Source organism: Heteronotia binoei, chromosome 7, assembly GCF_032191835.1.
Source record: "Heteronotia binoei isolate CCM8104 ecotype False Entrance Well chromosome 7, APGP_CSIRO_Hbin_v1, whole genome shotgun sequence".
NCBI classification, from domain to species: Eukaryota; Metazoa; Chordata; class Lepidosauria; order Squamata; family Gekkonidae; genus Heteronotia; species Heteronotia binoei.
In genome coordinates, this window is record NC_083229.1 from 3450943 (window position 1) to 3464316 (window position 13374).

The window sequence follows — 13374 nt, forward strand, 5'->3', positions numbered from 1 at the left end:
TAAGCTGCACCTTGCCAAAGGCGCGAGCCTTTGGCGCGAGCCGAATTGCCTGGGGGCTTCCTAAGGACCAGGAACCCAGATCCCTGATTTCCTTGTTCTCCCAATAAGGTAAGTTGACCTTCCAGAAGGGGAGCCACGTAAACAACAGCATTTAAAGAGGACTGTATATTTAATATATATATCATGAAGGTAGAATGCCAGCAGGGGGGTGGGGGCTTTCCAGTGTTTTGCACTGAGTGTCACATGTATGACTATCTGCCCACAGGACAGAAGTCTTGGGTGAGTGCTCGATGCAAGGAGCTCCTGGTCCTCAGGGAACGAGTTCGTGCCCTTGAGGCCGAGGTGACTGCCCTGGAGAAGCAGAGACGGTCAGTTAGGCAATTGGGGAAGACTCTTGGGGGCGTATTAGATGAGCCCCACTCTGAATGTGGCAGCCCCGTTGCTGCCAGAGAGCGTGAGGGTCTAGAGGGAACAGGGCACCTTGCTGAGGATAAGGGGAATGCGCCCTCAGAAGGGACCTCTTCTTCGGTTGGTGAGCGGGTATCCTTTCGCGCCAAGGAACCATCCCTGGGCAGGGGGAGAGGGGGGGTCTTGGTAGTTGGTGATTCGATCCTTAGGCAAGTAGACAGCTGGGTGGCGAAACCGCGTATTGACCGTATGGTGACTTGCCTGCCTGGTGCGAAGGTAGCGGACATTACGCGTGTAGTAGATAGGCTGATAGACAGTGCTGGGGAGGAGCCTGTGGTCATGGTGCATGTTGGCACCAACGATGTGGGGAAATGCAGTCGTGAGGTCCTGGAGGAGAAATTTAGGCTGCTAGGTGGGAGACTTAAGGCCAGGACCTCCAAGGTGGCCTTCTCGGAAGTGCTACCTGTTCCACGTGCAGGGCAGGAGAGACAGGCGCAAATTAGAAGTCTCAATGTGTGGATGAGACGATGGTGTAAGGAGGAAGGGTTTAAGTTTGTTAGGCACTGGGATGCTTTCTGGAACAAGCCGGAGCTGTACAAAAGAGACGGTCTCCACTTGTCTCCGGATGGAACCAGGCTGCTGGCGCTTAAAATCAAAAAGGTGGCAGAGCAGTTTTTAAACTAAATCTTGGGGGAAAGCCGACAGGAGATGGAATGTCTCTGGTTCGGGAGGACTCGTCTCAAAGAGATGAAGGGTTGGCTTCTATTTTTCTACCGAGTAACGGATCAGAGTTGTCCACTGTGATGGTGACAAACAGTATGGACTGTCTGCTAGAGTCTCGAGGCGGCAGGAGGGGGGTGGCGGGCCTAGCTTGCTTGGGAAATTATAAATGTTTGTATGCAAATGCTAGAAGTGTCCGAAGTAAAATTGGTGAATTGGAATGTTTAGTGTTGGGAGAAAACATAGACATTCTGGGAATTTCAGAAACTTGGTGGAATGAGGAGAATCAGTGGGACACGGTGATTCCTGGATATAAGTTATATCGGAAGGATAGGGAGGGAAGGGTTGGAGGTGGGGTGGCTCTGTATGTCAGAGAGGATATACGGTCCAGTAAGACTGAGGTCAGAGAATTAGATTCCCTTTTAGAAATGCTTTGGGTTGAAATAGAGGGCCCAAAAGGAAATTTAACTATGGGAGTTTGTTATCGCCCACCAAATCAAAAGAGAGAGGACGATTATAATATGATGGAGGGATTAAAGATAGCGGCTAAACGTAAAAACTGTGTCGTAATAGGTGATTTTAACTACCCGCAGATTGATTGGGTCAATATGTGTTCTGGTCGAGAGAAAGAGATTGAGTTTCTTGATGCTCTCAATGACTGTGCTATGGAGCAGATGGTCTCAGAACCTACCAGGGGTGGGGCGATCCTGGATCTGGTCCTAAGTAATGCCCAAGACTTGGTGAGAGACGTAAAAGTGATTGCGCCGCTTGGGAACAGTGACCATAATGTTATTGATTTCACCATTTGTATAAATAGGGAGTTGCCCAAAAAGACCGCCACAACCACATTTAACTTTAAAAGGGGTAAATTCTCTGAGATGAGGAGGCATGTGAGGAGGAAACTGAAAGGAAAGGTAAATACGGTCAAAACCCTTGGGGAAGCTTGGAGACTATTTAAAACTATAATCCTAGAAGCTCAGATAAAATACATACCACAAGTTAGGAAAGGCACAAACAGGTATAAGAAGAGGCCAGCATGGTTAACAAACAAAGTAATGGAAGCTGTAAAAGGTAAGAAGGACTCCTTTAAGCGGTGGAAAACCAGTCCAAGTGAGATTAATAAAAGGGAACACAGGCAGTGGCAAATCAAATGCAAGACTGTGATCAGGCAGGCAAAAAGGGACTATGAGGAGCATATTGCAAAAAACATAAAGACCAACAATAAAAATTTCTTCAAATATATTAGAAGTAAAAAACCAGCCAGGGAAGCAGTGGGGCCCTTGGATGACCATGGGGTAAAAGGATTACTGAAGGAGGATGGGGAAATGGCTGAGAAGCTGAATGCATTTTTTGCCTCCGTCTTCACCGTGGAAGATGAGAAGTGTTTGCCCGCCCCAGAACCACTAATATTGGAAGGGGTGTTGAAAGACCTGAGTCAGATTGAGGTGACAAAAGAGGAGGTCCTACAACTGATAGACAAATTAAAAACTAATAAGTCACCGGGTCCGGATGGCATACATCCGAGAGTTCTGAAAGAACTCAAAGTTGAACTTGTGGATCTTCTAACAAAAATCTGTAATCTTTCATTGAAATCTGCCTCCGTTCCTGAGGACTGGAAGGTAGCAAATGTCACCCCCATCTTTAAAAAGGGTTCCAGAGGAGATCCGGGAAATTACAGGCCAGTCAGTCTGACTTCAATACCGGGAAAGTTGGTAGAAACCATTATCAAGGACAGAATGAGTAGGCACATTGATGAACACGGGTTATTGAGGAAGACTCAGCATGGGTTCTGCAAGGGAAGATCTTGCCTCACTAACCTGTTACATTTCTTTGAGGGGGTGAACAAACATGTGGACAAAGGAGACCCTATAGATGTTGTTTACCTTGACTTCCAGAAAGCTTTTGATAAAGTTCCTCATCAAAGGCTCCTTAGAAAGCTTGAGAGTCATGGAGTAAAAGGACAGGTCCTCTTGTGGATCAAAAACTGGCTGAGTAATAGGAAGCAGAGAGTGAGTATAAATGGGCAGTCTTCGCAGTGGAGGACGGTAAGCAGTGGGGTGCCGCAGGGCTCGGTACTGGGTCCCATCCTCTTTAACTTGTTCATAAATGATTTAGAGTTGGGAGTGAGCAGTGAAGTGGCCAAATTTGCGGATGACACTAAATTGTTCAGGGTGGTGAGAACCAGAGAGGATTGTGAGGAACTCCAAAGGGATCTGTTGAGGCTGGGTGAGTGGGCGTCAATGTGGCAGATGCGGTTCAATGTGGCCAAGTGCAAAGTAATGCACATTGGGGCCAAGAATCCCAGCTACAAATACAAGTAGATGGGGTGTGAACTGGCAGAGACAGACCAAGAGAGAGATCTTGGGGTCATGGTAGATAATTCACTGAAAATGTCAAGACAGTGTGCGTTTGCAATAAAAAAGGCCAACGCCATGCTGGGAATTATTAGGAAGGGAATTGAAAACAAATCAGCCAGTATCATAATGCCTCTGTATAAATCGATGGTGCGGTCTCATTTGGAGTACTGTGTGCAGTTCTGGTCGCCGCACCTCAAAAAGGATATTATAGCATTGGAGAAAGTCCAGAAAAGGGCAACTAGAATGATTAAAGGGCTGGAACACTTTCCCTATGAAGAAAGGTTGAAACGCTTGGGACTCTTTAGCTTGGAGAAACGTCGACTGCGGGGTGACATGATAGAGGTTTACAAGATAATGCATGGGATGGAGAAAGTAGAGAAAGAAGTACTTTTCTCCCTTTCTCACAATACAAGAACTCGTGGGCATTCAATGAAATTGCTGAGCAGACAGGTTAAAACGGATAAAAGGAAGTACTTCTTCACCCAAAGGGTGATTAACATGTGGAATTCACTGCCACAGGAGGTGGTGGCGGCCACAAGCATGGCCACCTTCAAGAGGGGTTTAGATAAAAATATGGAGCAGAGGTCCATTAGTGGCTATTAGCCACAGTGTGTGTGTGTGTGTGTGCGTGTATATAAAATTTTTTTGGCCACTGTGTGACACAGAGTGTTGGACTGGATGGGCCATTGGCCTGATCCAACATGGCTTCTCTTATGTTCCTATGTTCTTACGATGGGGACCCCAAAGCAGCCCCTAAAGATGCTCTTCCCTCCTCTCTTTTCTCCTCGCAACAACAACTCTACGAAGTAGGCTTGGCTCAAAGTGATAGGCCCAAGGTCAGCTGGGAGGCTTCCATGGCAGAGTGGGGGCAGACAAAAAGATTCCTTGACTCTGTGCGCATGTTTATGTGTTCTGCCTTAAGCCCCGAGGAAAGTCACGATAAAAATGTTTTCATTAGTTAACTACTATCAGGCCCTGATATTATTTGCATATTAGGCTTTTGCGTATTAGGCTTTTGTTTCCCTGTTAGCCTGAAGAAGTTGGCTGAAATACAGCAGAGGGTGACATTCAGCAACCTCCATGGGTAAATTGCCCTAGCGAGATAACAAAAGTTACGTGCATGAGGGGTTTATTTTGGCTGCTTTGTGAGAGTGTGCGTGTTCACTTTCATTTAGTGGAAGTGCAGCTGCTGGGGGGCTGAGGAAATGAAGACTGTATTCAGGGGAACTGCACTGCTATATTTTATTTGTTCGAGGGAATGGGAAAGTTGCTTGGCTCCACCCCAATGACTCCCAGCTCCACCCCCAAGGTCCCCAGATATTTTCTGAGTTGGACCTGGCAACCCTAGCTGTCTGCATCCCCTGCATGATCTTACAAACCTCTATCATATCCGAATTTAATCCTTTCTTTTCACAACTGAAAAGTCCCAAACTCTGCAGCTTTTCGTTGGAAGGTGCTCCAGGCCCTCATCAACTTGCTTGCCCTACTCTGTACTTTCCCTAGCTCTGCAATGCCCTTTTGGACACAGAGTGACCAGCGCTGCACCCAGTTCTCCGAATGGGACTGCACCATCTCTATCAGCACATTCCCCTTGTCAAATATTAGCTGTTAGGTGGGTGGGGCTGGAGAGGGCTCTCACAGCAGCTGCCCTTTCAAGGACAACCTCTGCCAGAGCTACAGCTGACCCAAGGCCATTCCAGCAGCTGCAAGTGGAGGAGTGGGGAAGAAGAAGATTGCAGATTTATACCCCACCCTTCTCTCTGAATCAGAGACTCAGAGCGTCTCACAATCTCCTATATCTTCTCCCCCCTCAACAGACACCCTGTGAGGTGGGTGGGGCTGAGAGGGCTCTCCCAGCAGCCGCCCTTTCAAGGACAACCTCTGCCAGAGCTATGGCTGACCCAAGGTCATTCCAGCAGGCGCAAGTGGAGGAATGGGGAAGAAGACTGCAAATTTATACCCCGCCCTTCTCTCTGAATCAGAGACTCAGAGCGGCTCACAATCTCCTATATCTTCTCCCCCCACAACAGACACCCTGGGAGGTGGGTGGGGCTGAGAGGGCTCTCCCAGCAGCTGCCCTTTCAAAGACAACCTCTGCCAGAGCTCTGGCTGACCCAAGGCCATGCTAGCAGGTGCAAGTGGAGGAGTGGGGAATCAAACCCGGTTCTCCCAAATAAGATTCTGCACACTTAACCACTATACCAAACCGGCTCTTGAAGAATTGTGTGCATTTGTGTTGTCAGGAATGTTTATCCTGGCCTTTATTAGAATAACTCCTGGCTGCTGATGCGTCGTGCGCATTTGAGATTCCTCCCCTCCCATCTTTCGGAGCATCCCGGTGAACAATTTGATCGAAACGTCAGCGTCAAGAAAGCCTTCCCTGCACTATCTTGTCCTCTTTCCCCCCTCCCAATCCATCCCGCCTTGTCCCAACCTCATTTCCTCCAGTGCTAAAGGGTGTGACAGATGCCTCCTGACGCTTCAAGCGGCTAAAGATCACACGCCAATAGGGTTATAATAAGGAGAATGGAGCACCCCCCAAACCCAGCCTGATAGTTATCTCGAATCAATGGCCAATAGGCCGGAAAGAATGAAGACGTGAGAGTGTTTACTTTGCAGCCGCCAAAGCGCTTCGGAGCTGGCATCTTCTGGGCTGGGCCTTTCCTGCCGGCTGAAAGCGGGGAAGATTAACACATTAGCCACAGAGCTATGCCTTTAGAGCACCAGCCGGGACCCCAGTGACCTCAGGCAGGGGCTGTGGCTCAGTGGCAGAGCCTCTGCTTGGCACACAGAAGGTCCCAGGTTCAATCCCCAGCCTCTCCAGCTAAAAGGATCAGCTGGTTGGGTGATGTGAAAGAACCTCAGCCTGATACCCCGGAGAGCAGTGCTTGGTGCAATTCTGCAGGGTCTGTAAAACAGAAATGTTGTGCCCAGGCCTATGTTGAGGGGGCAGAAAACTACCTACCCTGGCCTGCCCTAGGGTGGCCAGGTCCAGTTCAAGAAATATCTGGGGACTTTGGGGGGTGGAGCCAGGAGACTTTGGGGGTGGAGCCAGGAGGCATTGGGGGGTGGAGCAGGAGACATTGGGGGTGGAGCCAGGAGACATTGGGGTGGAGCCAGGAGACATTGGGGCGGAGCCAGGAGACTATGGGGGTGCAGCCAGGAGACATTGGGGGGTGGAGCCAGGAGCAAGGAGGTGACAAGCATCATTGAACTCCAAAGGGAGTTCTGGCCATCATATTTAAAGGGACTGTACACCTTTGAAATGCCTTCCCTCTCAGCCCTACCTACCTCACAGGGTGTCTGTCGTGGGGGGAGAAGATATAGGAGATTGTAAACCGCTCTGAGTCTCGGATTCAGAGAGAAGGGCGGGGTATAAGTCTGCAATTCTTCTTTTAAATGCCTTCTCTCAATTGGAAATAATGGATAGGGGCACCTTCTTTGGGAGCTCATAGAATTGGACTCCCTAGTCCAATCCTTTTGAAACTTGGAGTGTATTTTGGGAAGAGGCACTGGATGTTATGCTGAAAATTTGGTGCCTCGACCTCAAAATACAGCTCCTCTGGAGCCCCAGATCAATTCTCCATTATACCCTATAGGAATTGATCTTCATAGGGAATAATGGAGTGCCAGCAGACATTTCCTTCCTCCCTCCCCCCGTTTTCTGAATACCCTGAAGTGGGGGGAGGGCCTCCAAACTGGGGAATCCCTGCCCCCGCCTGGGGATTGGCAACCCTAATCGGCACCATGCAAGTGGGAAAATCATCCTCCACTCCACCCCACCGAGGAAGGGGCCCAATCCACCAGGAAGTTCTCTTGTGCAGGCTTTGGGGGTGGAGCCAGGAGACTTTGGGGGTGGAACCAGGAGCAAGGGGTTGACAGGCATCATTGAATTCCAAAGGAAGTTCTGGCCATCACATTTAAAGGGACGGCACACCTTTTCAATGCCTTCCTTCCATAGGAAATAATGGATAGGGGCACCTTCTTTTGGGGCTCACAGAATCGGACCCCCTGGTCCAATCCTTTTGAAACTTGGAGGGTATTTGGGGGAGAGGCACTGGATGCTATGCTGCAAATCTGGTGCCTCTATCTCAAAGAACGGTCCCCCCAGAGCCCCAGATACCTGCAGATCAATTCTCCATTATACGCTATGGCAATCGGTCTCCATAAGGAATATTGGAGTGCCCGGCAGACATTTCCCTCCCTCCCCACACACTTTTTGATGACCCTGAAGTGGGGAGAGGGCCTCTGAACTGGGGAGATCCCCTGCCCCCTCCTGGAGATTGGCTACCCTATGCTGTGGCATTCTCCAGTAAGGGCTGCACAACCTCGCAGGTCTTTAAAACTCGCCAGTTTGGGATAGGGTTGCCAATCCCCAGGTGGGGGCAGGGGATCCCCCATTTTGGAAGCCCTCCCCCCACTTCAGGGTCATCAGAAAGTGGGGGGGAGGGAAGGGAAACGTCTGCTGGGAACTCTATTCCCTATGGAGACATTCTCATATGAAATAATGGAGAATTGATCTGTGGGTATCTGGGGCTCTGGGGAGGCTGCATTTTGAGATACCAAAATTTTAGTATAGCGTCCAGTGCCTCTTCCCGAAATGCCCCCCAAGTTTCAAAAAGATTGGACCAGGGGGTCTAATTCTATGAGCCCCAAAAGAAGGTGCCCCTATCCATTATTTCCTATGGAAGGAAGGCAGTTTAAAAGGTGTGCGGTCCCTTTAAATGTGATGGCCAGAACTCCCTTGGGGTTCAATTATGTTTGTCACACCCTGGCTCCACCCCCGAAGTCTCCAGATATTTCTTGAATTGAACTTGGCAACCCTAGTTTGGGAATTCCTTCCTTCCTTCCTTCCTTCCTTCCTTCCTTCCTTCCTTCCTTCCTTCCTTCCTTCCTTCCTTCCTTCCTTCCTCCTTCCTTCCTTCTTTCTTTCTTTCTTTCTTTCTTTCTTTCTTTCTTTCTTTCTTTCTTTCTTTCTTTCTTTCTTTCTTTCTTTCTTTCTTTCTTTCTTTCTTTCTTTCTTTCTTTCTTTCTTTCTTTCTTTCTTCCTTCCTTCCTTCCTTCCTTCCTTCCTTCCTTCCTTAGCTCAGCAGGCTGGCAAAGAGGTGAAGTCAAGAGGGGTTGATTTCCGCAGGCCCGGCAGCCCATGAGGGAGCTCTTTTCCAGCTGGCTGCCCGTTCTCAGCCCACTGAGCTGTCATTTAACCTGCACTGTCAAGCGGGGTCAGGCCAGACCTCGGTCAGGGTGCTTAGAGAAAGAAAGCCACGTTAGCTGACTTACATCCCTCCCTGGACGCCTCTGCACTGTTAAAAGCCCTAGAAAAGCACAATGTCTGGAGACCACAGCCACGGGGAGAGGGATGGAGAGAGAAAGAGAGGCAGAAAATATCCTGAGAAGATGCAGAAGGAAGTCCACCAATCTCTGCCTTATTGATCCTTCATCTGTCTGCAGCACCAGAATGTCCATCTAGCCATACATCCATCAAACGGAGCTCCATTTAATAGGCAGGGGAGGAAATGGGGCTCCCACCTTCGCCTTCTGTGGCAGCAGCAAGTCCATGCCTCTTATTTTAGGAATGCCAGCCTCCGGGAAGGGCCTGAGGAATCTCCTGTGCCCATTTATCTACGCTCTCCAAGGTTCATAAATCCACCAGTGCCTTAAGAAGAAGAAGAAGATATTGGATTTATATCCCACCCTCCACACCGAATCTCAGAGCAGCTCACAATCTCCTTTATCTTCCATCCCCACAACAGACACCCTGTGAGGTGGGTGGGGCTGAAAGAGTTCTCCCAGAAGCTGCCCTTTCAAGGACAGCTCGGCGAGAGCTATGGCTGACCCAAGGCCATTCCAGCAGCTGCAAGTGGAGGAGTGAGGAATCAAACCCGGTTCTCCCAGATAAGAGAGCTCTGGCTGACCCAAAGCCATTCCAGCAGCTGCAAGTGGAGGAGTGGGGAATCAAACCCGGTTCTCCCAGATAAGAGAGCTCTGGCTGACCCAAGGCCATTCCAGCAGCTGCAAGTGGAGAAGTGGGGAATCAAACCCGGTTCTCCCAGATAAGAGAGCTCTGGCTGACCCAAGGCCATTCCAGCAGCTGCAAGTGGAGGAGTGAGGAATCAAACCTGGTTCTCCCAGATAAAAGAGCTCTGGCTGACCCAAGGCCATTCCAGCAGCTGCAAGTGGAGGAGTGGGGAATCAAACCCGGTTCTCCCAGATAAGACAGCTCTGGCTGACCCAAGGCCATTCCAGCAGCTGCAAGTGGAGGAGTGGGGAATCGAACCCGGTTCTCCCAGATAAGAGTCCATGCACTTCACCACTCCACCAAACAGGCATCAAGCATCAAGGCCAGAAATCAAGCAATGGAGCCGGCAGGGACTGTGGGATGCTGCATCTCATTGAGCTGCCAGACCCAACAGGCTTCTGGGCTTCTTCACCCCCAGCAGCTTCCTCTTTCACCTCCTTCTGGGCTGGCCCCACCCCAGAGCTTACGTCCTTATTTCTTTGATTTATGCCCTGCTTTTCTCCCCAAGGGACACCCAAAGTGGCTTGCATCATCCTTCACTGTACCACTTTTGTATCACAACTCCATGAGGTAGGCTGGCTTCGACCCAGAGGAGAACTTTGTTGGTCTTAAAGGTGGCTCTGGACTCAAATTTTGTGCTGCTGCTTGCGACCAACTGAGCTACCCAATAATAGTAATGTTTCTCAAATGGCAGTGAATGTCATATAGCCAGGAGATCCAAAGATTGTCTGGCAGCCGGAAGTTCTAGCACTTTTTTGTGGCGAGCTAGATTTATTTGGGGGGGGGGGCTGAAGGAACTGTGACTGGCCCAACGTCACCCAGCTGGCTTCAAGTGGAGGAGCAGGAAATCATACCCGGTTCTCAAGATTAGAGTTCACCGCTTTCAGCCACTGCACCAAACTGGCTCTCTGGCTGCCCATTAAATCACCTTAAGTGAGGTAACAGGGGAGGGCTGGTGGCTCAGTGGTAGAGCATCTGCTTGGTAAGCAGAAGGTCTCAGGTTCAATCCCCGGCATCTCCAACTAAGAAGGGCCCAGGCAAGTAGGTGTGAAAAACCTCAGCTGGAGTCCCTGAAGAGCCATGAATGGGGCCGTGGCTCAGTGGTAGAGCACCTGCTTGATAAGCCGAAGGTCCCAGGTTCAATCCCCGGCATCTCCAACTAAGAAGGGTCCAGGCAAGTAGGCGTGAAAAACCTCAGCTGGAGACCCTGGAGAGCCATTCCCAGTCGGAGTAGACAAAACTGACTTTGATGGACCGAGGGGGATCTGATTCAGAAGAAGGCAGCTTCATATGTTCATATGTTCAACAGCCAGTAGGTGTCAGGCTGAGGACTGAAGTTGGCGCTTGGGTATATATGGGAATAGATGCTTTTGAGATGTAGTGCTGAAGAAGAATCTTGAGAGTCCCTTGGACTGCAAGAGGATCAAATCAGTCAGTCCTAAGGGAAATCAACCCAGTCTGTTCCTTGGAATGTCAGATGCTGAAGCTGAAGCTCAAATACTTTGGCCGCCAAATGAGAAAGGAGCACTTGTTGGAGAAGGTCTTGATGCTGGGAAAGACACACAGCAAAAGAAGAAGGGGACGGCAAAAGGTGAGATGGCTGGACAGTGTTACTGATGTAACAAACACGAATTTGAGCAGACTTCGGAGGATGGTGGAAGACAGGAGGGCCTGGCGTGACTTTGTCCAGGGGGTCGCAAAGAGTCGGACTCGACTGTGCGAACCGAACAACAAATATATGGGTCAAGAGGGGCATAGAGATATGGGGGTCCTAGTCTGTGAAGCTCCTGACCTGAATGGCCCATGCTAGACTAAAACCTCAATACCCGCTCCCATGATTCTAAAAGCCAGGATTGGCATAGGTCATAGAGGTCACGATGGGGACAGGGTCCTATGCCTCACCTTGGCGCACAGCTGTGATGTCATCAACACAAGCCAGGATCCAGAAGCCTAGAAGCCTTGTTTTCTATGGCCCCAGAAAGTTGGACCGGAACCAAGTGGTTGAAATTGAATCAGAAGAAATATTGATAGACGTTAGGAAGAGCTTCCTGACAGAGCGGTTCCTCAGTGGAACAGGCTTCCATGGGAGGTGGTGGTGGTGGGCTCTCCTTCCTTGGAGGCTAGATGGCCACCTGGCAGCAATGCTGATTCTAGGAATTCAGGGGGAGGTTGGACTCGACTGTGCAACTGGACAACAAATTTGTGAAGTTCCTGCATTGTGCAGGGGGTTGGCTAGATGACTCTGGAGGTCCCTTCCAACCTTGGAAGTGTCTGTAGAGGCCATCTAGTCCAACCCTCTGCTCAATGCAGGTTCAGCCTAGAGCATCACACCCTCCCCCCCCGGAAGCTGATTTCACTGCTAACAACTCTCACTGTAAAAACGTTTTTCCTAATATCTAGTCAACACTTCCCCACCCTTAATTTAAACCCATTATTGTGAGTCCTCTCCTCTGCTGTCAACAGGAACAGCTCCCTGCCCTCCTCTAAAGGACAGCCGTTCATAAGAACATAAGAGAAGCCATGTTGGATCAGGCCAATGGCCCATCCACTCCAACTCTCTGTGTCACACAGTGGCCAATATATGTGTGTGTGTATATACATATACACACACACACACACATACACATGCACGCACACACACGCGCACACACACACACACACGTATATATAAACACACACACACTGTGGCTAATAGCCACTGAGGGACCTCTGCTCCATATTTTTATCCAATCCCCTCTTGAAGCTGGCTATGCTTGTAGCCGCCACCACCTCCTGTGGCAGTGAATTCCACATGTTAATCACCCTTTGGGCGAAGAAGGACTTCCTTTGATTCATTCTAACCCGACTGCTCAGCAATTTCATTGAATGTCCAGGAGTTCTTGTATTGTGAGAAAGGACTTCTTTCTCTAATTTCTCCGTCGCATGCAGAATCTTGCCAACCTCTCTCACGTCACCCCGCAGTCGACGTTTCTCCAAGTTCAAATACTTCTAGAGAGCAATCGTGTCCTCCCTCCACCTCTGCTTCTCCAGGCGGAACATTCCCAAGGCCCTCAGCCTCTCCTCACAGGGCTTCTTGGTCTCCAAGCCCCTGAGCCCCCTCTTTTTTTTTTAATTAATATTTTTATGAAGTGTGCATAGATCAACATATTTATACATCTCATATAAGTACGCTTCATTGTTTTGCTTGGTGTCTTTTACCAATCAAACGGAATACTTCGTTGCTCAGTCGCACAGTGTCGAGCATCGATATTTCTCAATAACCAGTATTTTGTTGTTGAATCAAAAGTTGCTTTATCGTAAGAAACTCCGAAGCTTTACCAAGGACACCAGCCTTGGAAGTAATGGCAGTACACAGCATTACACAGTTGCTATATAGGATATCTTCAAAGCATACCATACAGATGCAAGATTGAGTCACGGGTTCAAAGGTTGCTGCATACTCTCTCTTTTATTGCTAAGGAATTTAGGCTATTAAAAACATCTCCCTTTCTCACACTTCTTTCAGCTCAGATAAGAATTGTCTGTGTGAACCTGGGGGAGAGGCGACATGAAAGTGGTACCAGCCAGGCTGTAGCATAAACATCCTTGGGCCAGATGGATTTATTACTTGCCCAAAGGTTGTAAAGGAGGGGGGAGCAGTAGAGAGCGGGTGACCTGTTCCTTGTCCAAGGAACCATTATGTTACGGAAATATGCATACTTGACACACAGTCAAGTCCGATTCTTTGCAACCCCCTGGACAAAGTCACGCCAGGCCCTCCTGTCTTCCACAATCCTCCGAAGTCTGCTCAAATTCATGTTTGTTACATCAGTAATGCTGTCCAGCCATTTCCTCTTTTGCTGCCCCCTTCTTCTTTAGCCTTCTGTCTTT